Below are 19838 nucleotides of genomic sequence, written 5' to 3' on the forward strand. Positions count from 1 at the left end.
GGACCCTCTGTGGAGACCTGAGGTAGGAATGAGGTGGAACAGTCGGTGGTGAAGGGCACCATGGTACCTGGAAGAGAACCAGGAGACAAGGAAGGCACTGGCCCAGAGCTCCTGCTGCATAATTCAACTTTTCAGTAAAGCAGTGCACTTTGAACGCTGGACAGAAAAGGGAGTCAGGATGGTCACCCTGCAAGCTGGTCTCCTGCCATGCCTGGGGCCCTTCTCCCACTCTGGGAATCTCTGTACTATGAGGTCAGCCTGTTCCAGAGCCCACCTTGACCGAATCTATCCCCTCCAGGTGCAGTTTTCAGCTGCAGCAGAGGGACCCACCGCAGCTGTGTAAGCAGGACAGGTCTTTACAGAGCAGGTCAGGGGCTCATAGACACTGCTGGAGGGTCAGGGGATGAGGCCTGAAATGAGAGGCCAAGGCTGAATGACTGCCACCCTGGCATTGTGCATTCAGAGTATATACCTGAAAGAAGCTCCTTGCAGAGGCTACATATGGTAGAGTGATAGTGTAGAAATCTTCAGACTAGATTCATTTCAATATACAGAAAGACATAGATGGCTGTTTCCTGTGGTGGGTGTTTCAGGTTGGGAAGAAATGTGAACTGATTCCGGATTAGTGCAGACCACTTTAGTTTTACTGCTCCATAGTCAAAAAGGAGGAAACAGATTAACAGACCAATAATGAATACAGCTTGTCAATAATCAAAATCACACAACAAAAACAGCAAAATCAAAAACAAATTCTAGGATAAGAGTAGATGCCCAGGTGAGTTTTATCAAATATTCAATACAGGATAAATACTGATGTGTTTTCAAACCATCCAGAAAATAGAAGAGAAAGAACCACTTCCAAACTCATTTTAGATGACAAAATCTCCCCGATAACACAGACAGACAAACATATATTGAAAAATAAATAAATAAAAACACCATCTAGGCCAATATTCCTAGTGAACACTGACAGAAAAATGGGCACCAAAATACACATCAGCTAAATTCAGCAGCATTTGAATGCTCCAACACCACAGTCAATATCGGGATTGACCTCAGTGTGCAAGAATGGTCCGACAAGCATAAACCATTCAATGTGAAAAACCACATCCTTGGAGTAAAGTAGAAAAATCGTAACACCTCAAAACATTGGGGGAAAAGCATTTGAAAAACTTTAACATTGTTTCATGATAAAAGCTGCTCACACATTATGTGCAGAAGGAATGGAACTCAGCACAGTAAGATCCTGCATGACAAGCCCACACCTGACATCGTGCTCAGTGGGAGGAAGCTGAAAGTTTCCCCTTTAAGGTCGGGAATGAGGCAAGGTCGCCCACCTAGCATCTTCTATTCAATGTGGTACTCGGGGTCCTGGCTCTGGAAATTATCAGCAGAAGGAAATGGAAGGCTTCCAAGTCATACAGGAAGTAGTGAAAATTGTCTCTGTTTCCAGAGGTCACATCCTTGTATACAGAAACCTAAGACTCCACTAAAAATCTATTAGAAATATTGGAAAAATTCAGTGAAGTTGCAGGATACAAAATCTGCATAGAAAAATTAATTCCAGTTCTGTGTACTTAGGTTATCACTCCAATACAAAAAAACCCCCAAAAAACAAACAAACCCAACTCCATATTTAATAGTGTCAAAAAGAATGAGTACACAGGAAAATTTTAACGAAATTCATCTGTTGCCTGCAGATTATGGAACACCGATGAAATGAGTGACAGAAACAAGAAGAAAACACATGTGCGATTCTGGACTGGGAGAATGAACATAGCTATTACATCCACGCCACCAAAGCAACCAGCAGAATCAATGCCGTCCTATCAAATCATCAAAGACATTTTCCAGTAGATAGAAAAAGCAACCTGAAAATTCACATGGAACTGCAAAATACTACAAAGAGCCACCCCATATCTACAGAAAGAAATTCAAGATAGATGCATCGGAGTACCTGATGTCAATGTGTATTATAGTGTGACAATAATGAAAAGGGTCATACAATGCAAAAACAACAGACAGATTAAATCACATGGCCCAGATACCAGTATAAACCAGTCTACTTTCACTGAAGGGATCTCTTCTGTTTAACGTTTTAAAGATAGGATCTTCTTTTGTAGATTTGGCTGGACTTGAACTGGTGTATGTCTTGGGCTGCTCTGGTAGTCTCAGTGAACCTGCTACCTTAGTCTTCTGAGTGCAGGGATTATAGGCATACAACTCCATTTCTTGACCAGTCAATGAGTTGATAACAAAGCTATGAAGAAGCCAGTTGTGGAGGAATTGTCTGTAACCACAGCCCTCTGGGAGGCTGAGGCAGGAGGTCCACAAGTGATACCCTGAGTAACTGAGCCACAGTTACTTAAAAAGAATATTGTAGGGTTGGAGATGTAGCTCAGCGGTGTCACGCCTGCCTCGCAAGTGCAAGGTCCTGAGTTTGATCCCTGGTACTGAAAAAAAAATTGAGAGGATGTAGCTAAGATCAAAGATTCTGAATTCAACCCCCAGAAATTAAAAACAACACTGGGAGAGAGTGTGACGGGCAGAGCTCTCTGTGACTGTTGGTCTCATCTTTCTGAAGGTCAATGTTCCCCAAGTAGCTTGAGCCTCCATAACTTTTTTGGATGGTTTGACTTAAAAAATGATCAAATTCCAAGAGGGATGGGGAAAAGGAGGATGTTCGCCAAGGGATACAAACTCTCAGTCACAACAGAGAAGAAATCTTTAGTGATCTACGCAACTGAACGGCGACCCCTGTTAAGAAGTAGTGCGTGAGCCCCAGCACCGCAGGCTGCAGCCCAGGCTCCAGGTCCGAGCGGCGCGGTGCGGCTGCCCTCGAGGTCGCGGGTCCAGGTCGGGCGGCTCCGGCTGCGGCTGCGCGGCCGCGGGGACCCCGGGGAGAGGGGCGGGGACTGGCCAGGGCCCGGGCTCCCAGGCCGCGCTGCCTGCGGTGCTCCCCGCGGTCCGCGCCGGTGTTGCTGGCGCCCGAGGCGGCGGGCTCGGGAGGGAGGGTTCGGGCCCCGCTCTCTTCGTCTGCTCTGCCCCCGAGGCGCAGGCGGGAATGGCCGGGCCGCTCGCAGCCACCGCAGGAGAAGCAGCGGCGCGGTGACAGCGGGGCGGTGGAGGGGACCGAGGGCTGGCGCGCCCCCGGAGGAGGACCTGGGGCCGAGGCACCCTCGCAGCCAGAGCCGGGCTCCCGGGCTCCGCAGAGGCGCAGGAACCAGCAGAAACCCATCCAAGGACAGAAGAGAGGCCTGAAGCGTGGGCCCGGGAAGAGTGACGCAGCCCACAGTCTTGCTCTGCGGTATGAGTCCGTGCCCTCCGTGCCCGACTCAGAACTGCGAGCGTCGGGTGAGCCCCGGGCAGTGCCGCTGACCGCTGCCCCGTGACCTCCTCCCGGCCCAGGTGGAGTCCAGGCCCGCGATGGACGAAGGCGCCGAGGTGGCCGGCGAGGGCAACTCCCTGACCAAGGCCGTGCCCCAGGGCCGGCTGCGCCTCACCCGCCTGCTGCTGGAGGGCGGCGCCTACATCAAGGAGAGCAAGGAGCGCGGGGAGACGCCCCTGATGGTGGCCTGCAGGAGCCGGCACCCCGACAGCCAGGGCGCCGGCAAGGACCGCATGGTGCGGTACCTGCCGGAGAACCAGGCCGACCCCAACATCCAGGACAAGGCGGGCCTGACGGCGCCGATGCACGCGTGCCTGGAGCGCGCGGGGCCCGCCGTGGCCCGGCTGCTGCTGGAAGGCGGCGCCGACCTGGGCCTGCAGGACCGCGCGGGCTGCTCAGCGCTGGTGCACGCCATCCACGCAGACGACAGAAACATGCTGTAGGTGCTGCTGAGCGCCTGCCCGGCCCGCGGCAAGGAGGTCATCATCATCACCACCGCCACGTCGCCGTCGGGGCGGCACACGACCAGGCAGTACCTGAGCACGCCGCCCGGGCGCACCTGCGCCTCCCCCTCCGAGGTGGACGTCGGGCCGGCGCAGGCTCCGGAAGCCCAGCGGACCCTCTTTGGCGCCGGAGCCCTGGAGCCCCCCGACGGCTCCGAGGGCTCCTGGGACCCAGGTTCGTTCGTCTGTGGGGAAGCCGAAGCCACCCGAGGCCTCCGAGGAGGAGCCCTCCGGGCGAGCGCCTGGCCTCCCCAAACGCCTGGGCACCAGGCACCAGAGCATCGAAGTGAAGGACGCCGCCCTGCTGCTTCGCCCCTGGGAGCAGGCCGAGCCCAGGAAGCTGCCCTGCGACGAAGGACACCCACCAAGCCCCGAAGACCAGGGGGCCCAAGACGCAGACCCCAGCCAGGCGGCCTGCGCCTCCACTCTGAGCAGCATTGTGCAGAGGCGGAGCTCGGGCACGAGCCACTACAGCTCCGACTCCCAGCTTGCGGCCCGGCCCGCAGGGCCTCGGAGGACAGCAGAGCTCTTCCAGGAAAGAAGAAGGTTCTGTCCCCCTCGCCCTCGCTGCCGTCGGGGTGCAGGGACACGCTGGAGAGTGTCCCGCCGGCGCTGGGCAGGCAGGGCCAGACAGTCCTGGAGATGCCAGGGTCTGGGGCCTTCGCTATAGAGCACAGCGTGGCCCAGGCCCAGCCTGGGTTCCTGCCGCCCCTAAATATGAGTCCCCACCCTCCTGTTCCCGACGTCAACTTTGTCAGCAACAGGCTTTGCAGCCTCCTCTCCTGCGGTCAAAGAGTGCTTGTGCCAACGGTTCCCGTTTTCCCAGAAGAATTCAAAAGTAAGAAAATGCTGCTAAGGAGACAGTCATTGCAAACTGAGCAAATTAAGCAATTAGTAAACTTTTGAGAGGGCTACAAGGCACTTAAATGTCTGCAACAGAGAGATAGACATCTAGGGAAAGAATCTTAAAGGCCAGTCCTTCAAGTCACACGATTGATTAGTCCACCACTATCAGGCAGACCAGACTAGAATGTGTTTGGTTTTAGGCACTGTGAACATACAAATAATATATAGATAGGAGACGTCTCTCAAACCAAATGAAAGCTATTTTCGGGAAAGTTCCGATGTTATCAACCTTCATGTGGTCCAAGTTTTCCATTTAAACAAAAATCAGCAAAGAAAGGCCAACTATGTTGGAGATATGTTTTAAAAATGTCAGGTTGGCTTAATATGTTATTAGAAAACAATGTTTTCAAAAAAAAAAGAAAAAGAAAACAATGTTTTCAAGTCAATTTTTAAACATTTGAAGTCAACAAATAAGATTGTAACTTTCCATGATGCCAAAGGCATAAAACACTGAGAGCTATAAATGCTGTAGCATCAATGAGCCTAGGCTGCAAAGAATGATCAAATTATTTACAAAAATTAACTGCAGGCAAGTAAAATCTAAAATTTTAAAAGATCAAAAAGTATAGATAGAATAGTCAGCTACATGATGTTAGTTAATGCAAGCTGCTATAATCCATGCTGAGTTCGTTGTTTTCTTTGTTTTGTTTTTTAAACACACCTACCTATATTGTTATCTTGGAATTTTTCTTCCTCTGTATCTTTTAATCCCTATTATTCTATCTGGAAGCTTATTATAAGTTTCCGGTAACAAGATAACATAAAAGTTAAAAATGTTAAAAAGCATTCCTCTTCACTTAAATTATTCTTGGCTTCCAAAAAGAAACAAAAAAAAGAAAGAAAAGAAGCACCCTAACCAAAAAAGTTTGGGATTTGTCACAAATAGAAACTGAATGCTTGCTTCATTAAAAAAACAAAACTGATTATTAGTTTAGGTTAGCAAAAATTACTAAAGCCAATAGCAAATCCCAAAATGTAGTAAATATTTGGTCAGTACTACACAATATCATTTCCAATATGTAGTTATTAGAATTCACATAATAAGGATAAATAAAGATAACATCCTACATGTGACATTCCAGTCATCTAGTATTTTAGGACTTATAAATAACTCCTAACAACTTCTATTATAAAATACTGAAAAATGACTGTTAGCTATATGACTTCAAAGTGTGATGTTTACGCCAATAATCCTCATTTCAATCTATCAGTTCTTAAAGAATTAATCAAACCACACAAAAGCTGAGCGTACCAATCTGATGATTGTCAAATACAGATTTATTTCTTTGCTTTCTCCAAGTAGAAGAAATTCTAATTCTTGACATGATGCTTTTCTTGGTGATTTGATATAAGCAACTTGCTGTGTACAGAGTAATTAGTTACTTGTGGCTTTCATTTTTAAAAGTATTTGGAGTTTTCCACTTTATGTTTTGAAGCAAATAATATTAATTACACTAGAATTTTTTTATCTAGAACTTAAAAATTTGTAAGAGCTAAATGCTTTTACCAAGAAAAGTGCTGGCCTTCAGGTTTTAAGGATACGGTTTGGAAGGACATGTAAATAGCTTTAGTTCATAAACAAAATGGTATCAATAAAGGTTTAAAATATCAAAAAAAGAAAAAAAGAAGTAGTGCATGTTTCAACCTTGTTAAACAATGGAATTTTGAATCTCATTCACTGTAAAAGAAATTGTAGTTTAGTCAGTTGGTGGGTACATTAACTACAGTGAATCTGTGTAGAATGAAGCCAAGGGTCAAAACAGCACACCATGCCCTAAACATAGGCACAATTATTGTCTATTACCAAGTAAGGATACTGTACACCTGCAATCCCAGCACTCTGGGAGGCTGAGGAAGGAGGATCACGAATATCAGCCCAGCCAGGCCCAATTAGAGAATTACTTAGACCCTGCCTCAAAATTTAAAAAAATTAAAACCGCGTGAGAATGTGCCTCAGTACAACTAAAGAAAAAATTTAAGAAACAAATGTATGATCAAATTCTCTTCATACTAAGATACCCAGATCCTTAGCAGATGTAGTTTGTAGCATATTTGCAGCCATGGTATTTAAAAAAGTTAAAAATAAAAATGTCTATGTGATGGTAAATCTCATGCAAAGTATACTGACTAAGGCTAACACGCATGAGAATATGCCAAAGCTTTGGGTTTGTGAAATTACAGGTGATTTTTATATTTTTCTTTTTAAATTTTTCCCATGACAAAACATTGAATTTATGTAATATAAACAGCTTGTTCTCAGGTTGATTATACAAAATAAAATCAGAAGGGCCAGGGATTTAGCTCAGTGGTTTCGCTGCCTGTTGCGCAAGTGCAAGGACCCGAGTTCGATCCCCGGTACCCCCCCCCAAATAAATAAATAAATAAAATCAGAAAACAATGAAAATTCAACCACACAGTTTCACAATTCTCACCAAATACAAACAAGGAAAATGAAACCAAGAAAAACTCCCAAAAAAACCCCACAAGCTTAAAACACCTGCTTCAAAACACATTTTAACAATTTTTAAATTAAACATACACCAGCAGAAAGATCAAGCAATTTCATATTTAAATGTTTACCCCAAGAAATGAAAGTCTATACCATATGAGCAGGTGGACAAGAGTGGAAACAGCAGCTTCACTTCTTAAAAAATTCATTACGTTTATTGGTACATTTTAGGTACACAATTTGAGGACATTCATCATTGGGAATTTGTACCTTTACATGATGTATCTTGGTTCTTATTTTTCCCCATTCCTCTGCCCTCCCACTCCTCCACCCATCCCTATATATAAACACTGTTTCCATTTTTTCCTTTTCTCATATTTATTCCTTCCCCTTTCCCTATTCCTTTCCCATTTCCCCTTCTGTTTTGGCCTTATCTTCCTATTTCACATTATCTATTATACATTTTGATCCTTATGTACATTTTCAATTTCTGACACCAGAGAAGCTATTCAGTAATTACACGTGTGTTTCCTGTTTATTTCACTTAAGAGTATAGCCTCAATGTGCATCCATTTAGTTATAAATGTCTCCAGTTTTTGATTTTTTATGGCTGAGTAGTACTCTATTTTATAAAAAACAAAAACCCACATCTTCTTTATTCAGTCTCCAGTTGATGGACAATTGGGCTGTTCCCAAGTTTTAGCTACAACAAACTGTGCCAATATGAATATGGGTGCACATATATCACTATGGTATGATTCTTTTCATTGTTTTGGGAAGATACCCAGCAGGGCAATAGCTGGGTCAAATGGTATTATAGATAGATGAGCTAGGTAGAAATATTATAGGCAGTCAGATAGGGCTAAGTCCTCGAGAGGGCCAGGACAAACCTGAAACACTCCACAGATGCACATCATCTAAAAAGCAGGCCTCAAGATGGAGACAAGATGACCAGACCCACATACTTCTTCAAAGAACTGGGCCTAGTGAAGTATAGACAGGCAACGACCACCCTGGGTATGACCAGAGACCTTTGGACCCACCGCCTCCTAGGAGAATCCTTGTTCTTTCCATCCACGCTTGGTACATGACTTGCTTCCCCATTACCTAAGTGACTATACTTGGAACCTCATTGGATGTTCATGGCTGTGGGCCACATTGTATCCATATGGGTTTCACCCTATAAAACTTCTCTGTAAAGTGGGGTCCTTGGGCTACTCACTCAGGACCCCTCCTGCCTGTCAGGAGCTTTCCTATCAAGAAATATCTTCCTACCTTTATCTTCCATGATACCCAGGACTTATCAATTTCTAGAGAACAAGAACTCAGCACCTCATACAGTTAACAGGATGGGAGATATAATATTTCATATTTTATATTTCCCATGACAATGGGACCTCTAATCCTAGTTTTTTGAGGTAGCTCCATACTGATTTCCACAGTGGTTGCACCAGTCTACACTCCCACCAACAATGGAGAAGGATTCCTTCCCCCGCATAACCCCAACAGCATTTACACCCTTGCTGGAGGAAAGATAGCCTCTTTAATAAACAGTGCTGGAAAAATTGGGTTTCAATTTGCCAAAGATTAAAACTAGACCTATATCTCTCACCATGCACTAAACTAAAATCAAAATGGATCAAAGATCTAAATATTAAAACAGAAACACTAAACCAGCTGGAAGAGAGATTAGGTAGAACTCTTGAAGACATTGGCATAGGAACGGATTTCATGAACAAAACCTCAGTTGCACATGAGCTAGCACAAAGAATCAACAACTGGGATCTCATCTTATTAAAAAGCTTCTGCACAGCAAGAGAAACCAATAGAGTGACGAGACAATGCACAATGTGGGAAAAATATTTTATCAGCTGTACCTCAGACAAAGGTCTACTAACTAGAATATATAAAGAACTTAAAAACATCAGACCTCCCAAATTTAAAGACCCAATCCAAAAGTGGGCATCTGAAATGAACAGACATTTCTCAGACAAAGAAGTAGAAGCAGCAAGTAAGCATGAAAAAATATTCAACTGGTCATTCAAGAGATGCAAATGAAAACAACGCTGAAATTCCATCTCACTCCAGAAAGAATGGCTGCTATCAAGAAATCAACCAATAGCAGCTTCACTTTCAAGTCCACACTGGAAACAGAACAAATGGCCATCAGCAGAAGGATGCAGAACAATCTGTGTCCCATCCACAAAATGGCCTGTGATCTTTCCACCTCTGACAAGAAGCAGCATACGGGAAACCCAGCCTGGTTTTACTGCCTGAAGAAGACCTGGCAAAAACATTTATACCAAATGAGTGCTGTGTTTTTTTGTTTTTTTTTTTGGTACCAGGGATCAAAGTCAGGACCTTGCACTTTTGAGGCAGGCAGCAGCACCACTGAGCTAAATCCTTGGCCCCTTATACTGAATGATTACAGTTCCATCCTCTTGAGAAAAGGCAAATTCTCTACCAGGGACACAAAGAACATGGTCAGCTGGGGATGGAAGTACAGAGGGGATAGCAGTGGCCACAAGAGAAGTTCCCAAGTGATGTGTGAATGTGTTCTGCATCACCACCGGGGCGATGATCTCCACAGCCACACAAACACTGCACCTTGCAGTCACCATCTGCAGCACTGAATACTGTATTTCGGTATTGAGTTCAGTATCTGTGCATGAATTGTTATCCATGTGCACCTGAAAGTTACAACCTGCTATGAATCCTCCACTCCTGACCACCCAGGGGTTATAATTTGAAACATTTTTATCCATTAAGAAAAATTACTATGGCCTTTTTTGGAACATCTCCTTGGTCCCTATTGGAATTAAAATGAAACTGAAGGAACTAGGAAAGAAAATCCTCCTAAAATCTGACAGATCTCAAAGTGATGACCCTGAGCACAGCGTCTTGAGAGAGAAGGAATCCTTTGGATGGAAAATCACACTTCCCTCTGTGCCTGCTGCATCTGAGGCATCTACATGTTTGTTGCCAAAAAATTTCCAATTCATCAAATGCTACCATTACAGACAGCTTTTCTAGTTCTTCATTGCTATTTTTAAGGAGCACACTGATTTCTTCTACTAAAAGGATAGGGGATATCTTCCCAAAATACTTAAAAGCTTTATACTGGAGCATTAAATGCACAACCATGTTTAGAGCAGCAGCACAATGTGTAATAGCTAAATTATGGAAACAACCCAAATGCCCATCAATGGATGAATGGATAAAGAACATGAGATGTTTTTTTTATGCAATGGAGTGCAACACAGCCATCAAAAGGTAAACGAGACCTTTCTAGGTAAATGGATGCCTCTTGAGACCATAGTCTTAAGTGAAATAAATCTGACACAAATGTTTAAATATTGCATTGTTTCTGTGCTGTGAGAAACCAAAGGGCAAATAAAGTCCAAAGTGTATAACAGATGTTGGGAAGTAGGAAACAAGTGTTCAAATGGGAAGGGGACAGAGGAAAGGGGGAAAGGAAGGAAGGGACAAGAATAAAAGAGAATCAAAGGAAAAAATGGAAACCAAAATTTATAAAGAAAAAGGGAAAGAAGGGTTGAAGGGAGGGAAGGGGATTGGGGAAAAAAGGAATCACAAGATATATCATGTACAGGTACGAATTCCCTACGATAAATGTGATCATCGTGTATACCTAAAATGTACCAAAAATTTAATTGTTAAAAAACTCCATGACTATAAAATACTTCGAGAATGATATATACATGAAACAAAAGAGTAGATTTTTATGCCACAGTAAGAAAAAAAGAAAAAGAGGAAGGGGGACTAGGGTCTTCGTATCAGAGGCGGGGGGTTCAGCTTATTGACCCCAGCATATGCCCTCGCTTCCTTGGTGACAGGTCTAAAAGAACTTGGAACCCTAGAGTCACCAGGCATCACAGTCTAGAGACGGCTGCGTAACAGTCACTTGGCTGGGGACAGTCAGCAGGGAACATGCTGTGCTGCTTTCCCAGGTCTTGAGGCCTCAGCCTCAGGACCATGCAGAAGGAAAGCATTTGGAACTGAGTGAGAGGCTGGATGAGTAAGTCCAGACCCTACAGGCCGCTTGGCAGGAACCGCCCAGCCCTCGTGGCCGGTACAGGGCAGGTCTCACCAGACCCAACTGCCACGGGCCCTGAGATGAGAGGGAGCCCAGGGCAGGTCTCTCTGGGCCTGGTCATCAGGCAGTCAGAGCAACCCAGTCCAGGACAGGTCCACTTAGGCCCGGGCACCACTGTGAGTACCCGGAGAAACTCCCATCCTAGGTCCTCAGTCTGAGTGTGCGGGGTGGGAGGTCGGGGTCAGGAGCAAAGTTCATTCCGGGCAGGAGCAGGAGCTGGGAGGCTGTGAGCAGCCCGGGGTCCTGTCACAGTCCCACCCATGATAAGGCTGGCAGGAGGAGGAAGGCAGTGCCCAGTGATGGTCCACGGCCTCCAGGGTCCTGTCCTGTCCTCTTGGGGTAGAGGCCTGTGACAGAGCTGTTTGTGTTTCAGATAACACAAGGTTAGCTGGGGCCGAGGCAGCACAAACTGTGGGCAGGCAGAGCCTCATGCTTTGTGCCAGCTGCTGGGCGCTGTCCAAACAGAGCTGCGCACAGGACATCGGGCTGGAGCTGCGACTGGGGCCTGTGTGCCACGTGCCTGTGACAGACGGTGGGAGCCACAGGAGCAACAGGTGCCAGCTCAGGCCCAGGGTGTGTGTGTGAGGAGGGGGCTCTTCCCTGAGGCCACAGGAGGAGAGAGAGGACCCTCGGGGACAGATAACACCTTCACCGTCTCCCTGCAGGGCCTGGTAAACAGTGGGCCAGGGTCCTGCACCCAAAGGAATCGGGGCCCCATGTCCTCAATGTCCACATCCTCTCTGAGCAGCTTCCACCTTGGCCAGGGGCAAGGCTACTGTGAACATGCTGGGGCGAACATCAGAAAAGGGACATGGACACTGTGTCACTTCAGTCCTGCCATTCGCCTCATTGTAACTCCTGGCCCAGGCGTCCGTGTGGCCCTGGTCAGATGCCAGGAAGCGTGGGCTACAGGACCTTCTATGGGAGGCAGTAAACACAGCCATTCAGCCTCACATGGATAAGGAAGCTCGACCTGACCCCCTCGTGGGCCATTTCAACAGAAACCTGGGGAACATTCTCTGTGACCTCATAAATGGATCTGGAGTCCTAGGATGAGCCTCTGTTTACTCATCTCTACCCTGGGAGGGGTCTCAGGACTCGTGCGTTGTTGTTTTTTATACACAGAGGTACATACATCCTCTCCTCCGCTAAGAGGCTGGCCTGAAAATGCTAGTAGTTTTAGGTGTCCCTCCTGAAATTTCACTTTTAATATGAGGATCACTTTCTGCTGGGCCCGCCTGTGGCCCGCCCAGTCCGAGCCACTGTGGACAGTTCAGTTGGATGAAAGCTCAATCCTCAAACCCTGCTGCTGAGCCATGGGTGGGACCCCAATTCCATGTCTCCCCACTGTCCCCTCACGGATTGGAAATCAGGCAGTCAAGAGGCTGGCAGAGGTCCGCCCAGTGAGGATGGTGCAGCCAGGCACGCTGTACACCCTGACGACGCCCGTGGAGCAGGCCTTCCTGAGCAGCTGCCCCAGCAACGGGCTCTATTTCCTGGACAGCACAAGGGGCTACGTTTCCTCCCCACAGGAGGGGATGGTGGGAAGGTGAGCTCTGCCCAGAGTAGCACAGGGGGACACGGCCACTATGGTTCCAAGTCTTCGGAAGGTACAAGCGCCTCTCTCAGTTTGCAACTCTGGAGAGTGGGTTGCTGAGAAAATCGAGTCCATTCATGACTGTGGGATGGCATGGGGTCTCTATCGTAAATGTTGACCCTGGTCTTGACCCTGCGGAAGACCAGCTGTAGCAGTGGTGCTGATTCTCGCAGTGGTGCTGATTCTCACAGATGGTCTTCCATCCTCACTGGGAAGCTGTGCGTCCCCCTCACTGAGCTCTGCACTTGGGGAAACTTATTCTTGTCAGTGTAAAGATTGCACAGTCACTCTGTGGGCTTCAGGGCGATCCCAGAGCAGGAGTCCGTGGGGGATGCAAAGGGCCAGGCCCACTCTGACATCATGGAATGCCGCAGGCCAGCTGCAGTCGATGCAGGGTAGGAAGGGGAGAGGTCTCGGGCCAGCGAGTGAGAAAAGAACCTTCGCAAGCAATGTGCAGGTTCCCTCTGAGAAGTCTCAGGGTCTGATTTATTTTTATATCTCTAAGCACTAGCTAGGGAGCATTGGGCGGAACATGTTTACATTTTAGGTTGCCTTAGCAACATCTAGTGAGGTAAAGGTTATTTTTACTAAACAGGGTATATTTTTTCTAAGCTGATTCATTTCATTGAACATCATGACTATATTTTAAAAATTACAATTGTCCCCTTATTTACCCACACCTAAGCAGAAAAGGTAACTTAATCAAAATCTCTGTATCAGCGGGGGTACAAGCAAGATTTAATTAATTAAATGTCAAACTTGTGGTCACCAGCTAGCCCTTGAGAAACTGCACAATGGTTAATATGGTTTGCTATTAGCTCTCTACTTTCCTATACCTCTATTTATCTTACCTAAGTGTCATTCGGGTTCATAGTTCATGAGCAGGAAATATTTTCAGCACTGTGAGAAATATCGAATAACTTGCCCCCTTAATGTATTTACCTGTCTTAACGTTCTCTCTATTTCTCATTTCCCACTATTTCTTACATCTAACGTCGAGCCTTCTAATTTCTTCATAAGACCCCTTTAGTAAATGGAACGTCAGCAATAAGAGGGGGAGTTATAGTGGTGGGAAACAGAGGGAGTTTCAGGAGAGGTTTCTTTAGAAGTAGATGAGGTAATAGAACTAAGAGAAACTGGAATTTGGGACTTTTGAGCCAGATCAGATTTCAATATATCATTGCCAATTTGCCTCATGGAGAGTTTGTTGTTAGTCACAAACACAGTGACTCCTGTGACCAGAGTAACAATTTTAAACATTATGGCGTGAAAAAAATAAAACATGAGGGTACGATGTGTTCCACCCTTCTCTTCCCCCAGCTGGAACTTTGTCAAGCAGCCTTGGAGGTCGGTTGGGCTTCGCCAATGGAAGAGTAGTTGAGTACGTCACTCCAGGAATATACATGAAGACACTACGTGCAGACAATTTTCCAGGCACTGGCCATGATCCAATAACCAGAGCAGATGCAACCACTGTCCTCTCAGGTTTCAACGCCATCTGGGGTCCTCCCAGTCAGCCTGGACAGCAGAATGGGGATTACTCACATTGCAGTAGATGAGACGCCTCCTGTGCTTCCTAGATCTGGATTCACAGCAGTGCAGGTGGAGGCCAGGAGAGGGACAGAGAGCTGGGGATCATATCACTACATGAGCTGAAGGCTGAGAAGGGGCAGGGCAGGACAGATGCCTACTGTCCCTTCTGTCTCAGAGAGTTATAGAACAGCAGCCCTGTGCCCTTGGGTGCAACCACACAGCAGATGCCAGACTTTGTCCTCATGGAGTGAGAGTGGGGACAGGCAGAGAGACTGTGTGTCAGGCTGCCCTGAAGAAGGCAGAGGTGGTCACATCACTGAACATGGACTCCCTCCTATGGAGCCTTTGGTCAGGCTCTCAGAGCTGCCTGGGCCAGGACTGCCCTACTGGGCCTGGGGCTGGACTATGCACAGACTGGGCAGGAAGCCCAGTGTCCAGCCCCGCAAGTGTCCTGGGGAGGTAGTGTGTGAGGAAAGGCCAGGCCTCTCACTCTGCCTCGGACTTGCCTTCCCCAGGTCCTCCTCTTCTGTCTGTGACTCTTGGCTGGAGCTACCCTCCCAGAAGGATCACCCAGCTGAACTTCTCCTGGCTCAGCTGGATGCCACTGAGCCCCGTGAGGCAGAGCCCAAGGGTGAGGAAGACAGGGGTTATGGGCCTGTGGGCAAGTGGGGGAAGGACAGAGCTTTGAACAGAGCAAGGCTTCCAGGTGCTGGGTATCCCAGGAACACGGGGGACACTCAGCAGTCCATGCGCAGGTGTAGTCTGGGAGGACTTCCTGAGGGAGGCTTTGTGCAGAGAGCTGTCTGACAGACAGTGGCAAAGTTTTGTCCCAGGAAGGAACACGGACAGTTGGTGACTTTTCCTTCTCTTGCAGCTGCAGACTAGCTCCAGCCCAAGCTGAAACCCCACCTGCAGAGCCTCTGCCAGCTCCACCTGCAGCTCCCTCCCCAGCTCTGGAACCACAGCCAGAGCCAGCATCAGAAAGCCCTTCTCCACCAGCTGCACAGCTGGGGCTCCTGCTGGCTCCTCAGCAGGTGTCAGCTCCTGAGCTCCCCCTCGGACCAGATCCTGCCCCACCCCTGCCATTCCCCTCATTACTGTTGGTCATGTTTTGGCATTTATTTTTGTTTTTTTGTTTTTGTCTTTGTGGGGTTTTTTGGCATACATTTTTGTTCTTATTTTCCCAATGTATGCAATTATAGTTTTTTTAAAACAAAAGTTAAGATTTTAGCCTTGTTTAAAACAATCGGCTGGGTGGCATGTAGTGCCTTCTCAGTATTGAGCACCCATCACTGCTGCACCCGTGAGTGGCTCCTCCCCTCTCCCCTGTGGTTAGTCCCTGGCTACTACTCATCTTATGTCCCTGTCATTTACCTATTCTACTCTTGTTACAGTGGTGCCATCAGATTTCTCCTTGGCCACATAATCCTGGAAGGGACTGATGACTCTTGCTTTATGTAGAAGGGAAAATCCTGGATAGATCCTAAACATTTTTCATCCACCTATTCAGCAAATTATGCAGTTATTTTTGTCAGACAAGAAATATTTTTTAACTACTGCAACATGAATAAAGAATAAAAGAAAGACATAGTCACAGTCATTCCACCGGGAACCGTGCACACCCCTGAGGTGCTCCCATCTCCTGTGCGCATCTTTGGGCTCAGGCTGTGTGTCTCCGCTGCTCGTGGGGTGTGTGTCAGGCCACATCTCTTGTCATCTCATGGACACACTGGGAACATGGCCCTGGCAGGCTCCATCCCTTGGCCCATTCAGAGGCTACAATGACTGTTGCAGACAGGATTTTGGCAAGAGAATACATTCACTACAGGACACATACTTTATGGGATTATTTCATGAGAGTTAGACAAAAAGTCAAATGCAAAGGAATCAAAGAGATTAACCGCACACTAGGGGCCCAGAGAATCCAGCCAAGGTCCTGGATCCCTGCAGTGTCCCACCCAAGTCCATGTAAAGTCTTAGATTAGAGTTTGAGGCACTGTGCTCCACAAGTCCAACCAGTGGCCTAGAGCCCATGGCAATGTCTCATGCTTGTCCATATTGAGGATCTGCATGTGGAAGGCCCAAAGGCCAGTGATGGAAGCTAGAAAACCTGCACCGGTGAGATGAAGGATTTGTGCCACCAAGCTGAAGGGTCCACATTGGAGTCAGGAAGTGATGCTCACAGTGAAGATCAGAGCTTTCCTGATGAAAACAGTAGCCATTCCGAATGCCAGTGAGGTCCGAGCTCCTCCTCCGATGAGAACAGCCTAGTTGAAAACAGGAAAACCCTGTGCAGTAAGCTTTTCCTAGAAAATCAACAGTTCTTCCCCTCCAGTTCTCTTTTTATGGCTATTGACAACAATCCTCAGGTGGATCCTCCACACCCAGACCAGCTGGGCATTACAAGTTGACCATCAGTTAATCCACTATGATGACACCGTAGTTTCAGCAACCTCTGCTGTAGACAATTGCCAGGGTTTCATGCCCATAACTAAGCAGAAAGGAACATTTGCATGTCCAACCGTCATTTTTAAAGATAGAATCCTGCCAGTGGGGATTCTGGGTCACAGTCACAGAAGCGTGGGAAGAGACAGGCTCACGTCTGTAAGATCTGCACGTTCCATGTAGCAGCACAGTCAGGACCAGGGGTTCAGAGCTCCAGGTATCCTCTGGGAAATGCAGCTCTATAGGTTTACAGGGGTCATGTCGGGGCAGTCCATCCAAGATAAGGTTTTCACATATCAGAGGACAGAGGGACAGGAGAGCAGAGCCCCACACTTCCTTTATGAAATAGACAAATGTTAGCTAGATTCTGAGAAAAATTTATTTTTAAAATATAAAATCTCAGAACATCCTGGATACCAAGGGGCCGAAGGTTCCTAGGGGTGAATGGTCCATTCTTGCCCCATGGACACTGCAGAATCCTCTTGACTGAGGGACTTTACAAATCAGGTAATATTTATTTTTCAGCACTGGGGATTGGATTCAGGATCTTCTCACTGAACTACATCATCACCAGCCCATTTAATTTTGGTTTTAACTTTGTCACAGACTCGCACTAAGTAGCCAAGTTACCAGGCTGGACTCCAACTTCTGATGCTCTTGCTTCAGCCTCCCAGAGTACTGGGATTACAGCTATGCACCACCTCACCGGGCTACACGAAGCAGTTTTGAACTATAAACCCTGAAATCGACTGCTGTGCTGGGTGTCCACCTTTGGGAACCGGGTCGGTTTGGTATTTCTGGTGAGAGGTGTGGACTCTACTACCAGAGGGGTGCTTCTCCCTGAGAGGCCAGCAAATCTCTGTCCTTCTCCCAGGACTGTGGCTATCATTCCAGGACTGCGCCGCCTGGGTGGTGACCACGAGCTCTGTCCTGACCTCCCTCCCACACTGCCCCGATGTGCAGAGACCCCAATTCTTCCCTACCTTCCAGCAAGGCGAGCTGGGCAGTGAGCAGGACAAGCCCTTCCCAGTGAGACCTGTCCTGCTCTATCGCTCAGAATCCTTCCTGGGGTGTAGGAGCGACAGACAGCCCCATGCCTGAGCCTGTGCCCATGAGAGCTGCAGGAACCATCTTATCTCCACACACGGCCCGCAGCTCATGTCCTGCACCTGGCTGTCCCAGGCTCCCTCCCTGAGCACACACTCACCCCATCCTGGCCAAATATGCTAGGCTCTCACACTGTGCACCGCTACTCACTGCACGGGCCATAAAGAAGGGGTCATCCAGAAAGAGTCGGGCCTCACGGTGGCAATGCCGGGGGACAGGGACTGTATGCGCCACAGAAGTGACTTTGAGAGCAATCTGTATTTGATGGATTGCACAGTCATGTACCAGGTAGGGTCTAATTTTCATTCCGTGCATTCAATGCACCAATTCACCATGAATATATGCCTTATGTACTGCAAACAAGTACTAATGAAAAATAATAGAAAACTTTATAAACAAAATCAAAAAAGGAAATGAAGTTCTGATACATGATAGGAAATAAAACAGCCAAGCGAAGCAAAGCCTGATAGACCTGAGACCCTCTAGCTGGCAGGCAAGGGACCTTCAGGCAGATGCAAGCCTGATGCACAGAGCAGCAGCTGACCTGAAGACAAGCGCATACCGATGGGATTACAGTGGCCAGTTGTGGTGTAAGAGGAACGTGCAGTTTCATTGTACTTTGCTCTGTACACAACCCAGTGCAGACACATGGAGAGCTTGCTGTGTGCTGACTGCCCAAGATACAGAGAAGCAGCTCATCGTTGGGGGAGACAAGGGAACCTGCACTCCCAATACCTGGTAAGGACTGAGTAATGGAACAGAAAGTGAAGAGAAATTTTCTCAAGGAGTCCTCCATTTCCCCTACCCCACCTTTGTACCTCTGCTCGGGCCCCTGATGCCTCACTTCTAGCAATGTGACCGAAACTGCTGTCTCCTCTCTGGTCCCAGGATTCAGGCTCAGAGGTGGGCCTAGAAGTGACAGTTGGAAATGCTCCCCCGTGCATCCCTGCTTTCTCCAGGAAAGGCTCTGGTCCTTCTCCACCCCACACAGCAAGGCTCTTGGAAGACTGTGCTGCTGTGAAGAGGTCTGGGCAGGAGATGGTTAGCAAGGGCATCCAAGCAGCTGACCCTGCCAAATACACACAGCTTCCCCGCGAATGTTCGCGAATACAGAGCTGGGAAAGGAAATGTGACAGACAGCTTAAAGGAACCCTGCTCTACACATCACGACCCTAGCAGCAGTGTGGCCTGGAAGGAAAACACACGGGTGACTCCCCCACTCCACAGCCTCTCTGAGCACAACCGACCTCTTGGCTGATTGCAGATGCTGCCCCCTCCCTCCACACCCGCCTTCACAGCCTCACAGCCAACTGTGCGTTGGGCACTAGGTGCTGTGACTCTGTCACCAATAGGGAAGCCAGATGAGGAGACAGGGCCAGCCTGGCAACTACCTGGCCTTCTGCCCACGCAAAGGAAAACAGCCCCAGGACGGGATCCTGGAGTTATGGAAGAAAGGGCCGGTGACTGTGGCTGCGATCTCCTCACCCGAGGGTCAAATGTTGGGGCAGAGGCACATGCCATGGGTGCATCGCACACAGGTGGCCTTGGGCCCCTCCTCTGTCCAGCGCCTATCTAGCTCCTGGGACCTAGGGACCCCTACCACTAGGCCTGACTGTCCCCTGCAGGCCTTATCATAGAGCTAGACAGTGCTTGGCACAAGGGAGCATCTGGTCTTGGGACTGGGACAGAGATGTGTGGCCCTATTGGGAAGTTTGTGACCCCAGACCCAGTTGGGCTGATGCACCCTTACTTCCCTTTCTGCCAATGTGTGGTCCGGATCCGAGGGCCCAGCTGCA

General features: G+C 47.9%; 1 pseudogene across 1 annotated transcript; it reads left to right on the top strand.

Moving 5' to 3' along the window:
- The first annotated feature begins 3426 nt into the window (after positions 1-3426).
- Positions 3427-19021, top strand: LOC101701051 (ankyrin repeat domain-containing protein 34B-like; annotated as a pseudogene). Its single transcript, XR_015443218.1, has 5 exons — positions 3427-11282; positions 11734-12909; positions 14278-14442; positions 15006-15121; positions 15365-19021. The product of XR_015443218.1 is annotated as an ankyrin repeat domain-containing protein 34B-like (transcript).
- The last annotated feature ends 817 nt before the right edge of the window (positions 19022-19838 follow it).

Source organism: Heterocephalus glaber, unplaced genomic scaffold (assembly GCF_053883595.1).
Source record: "Heterocephalus glaber isolate CG9 unplaced genomic scaffold, H.glaber_assembly_v1.0 deba00001564, whole genome shotgun sequence".
Taxonomy (NCBI): domain Eukaryota; kingdom Metazoa; phylum Chordata; class Mammalia; order Rodentia; family Bathyergidae; genus Heterocephalus; species Heterocephalus glaber.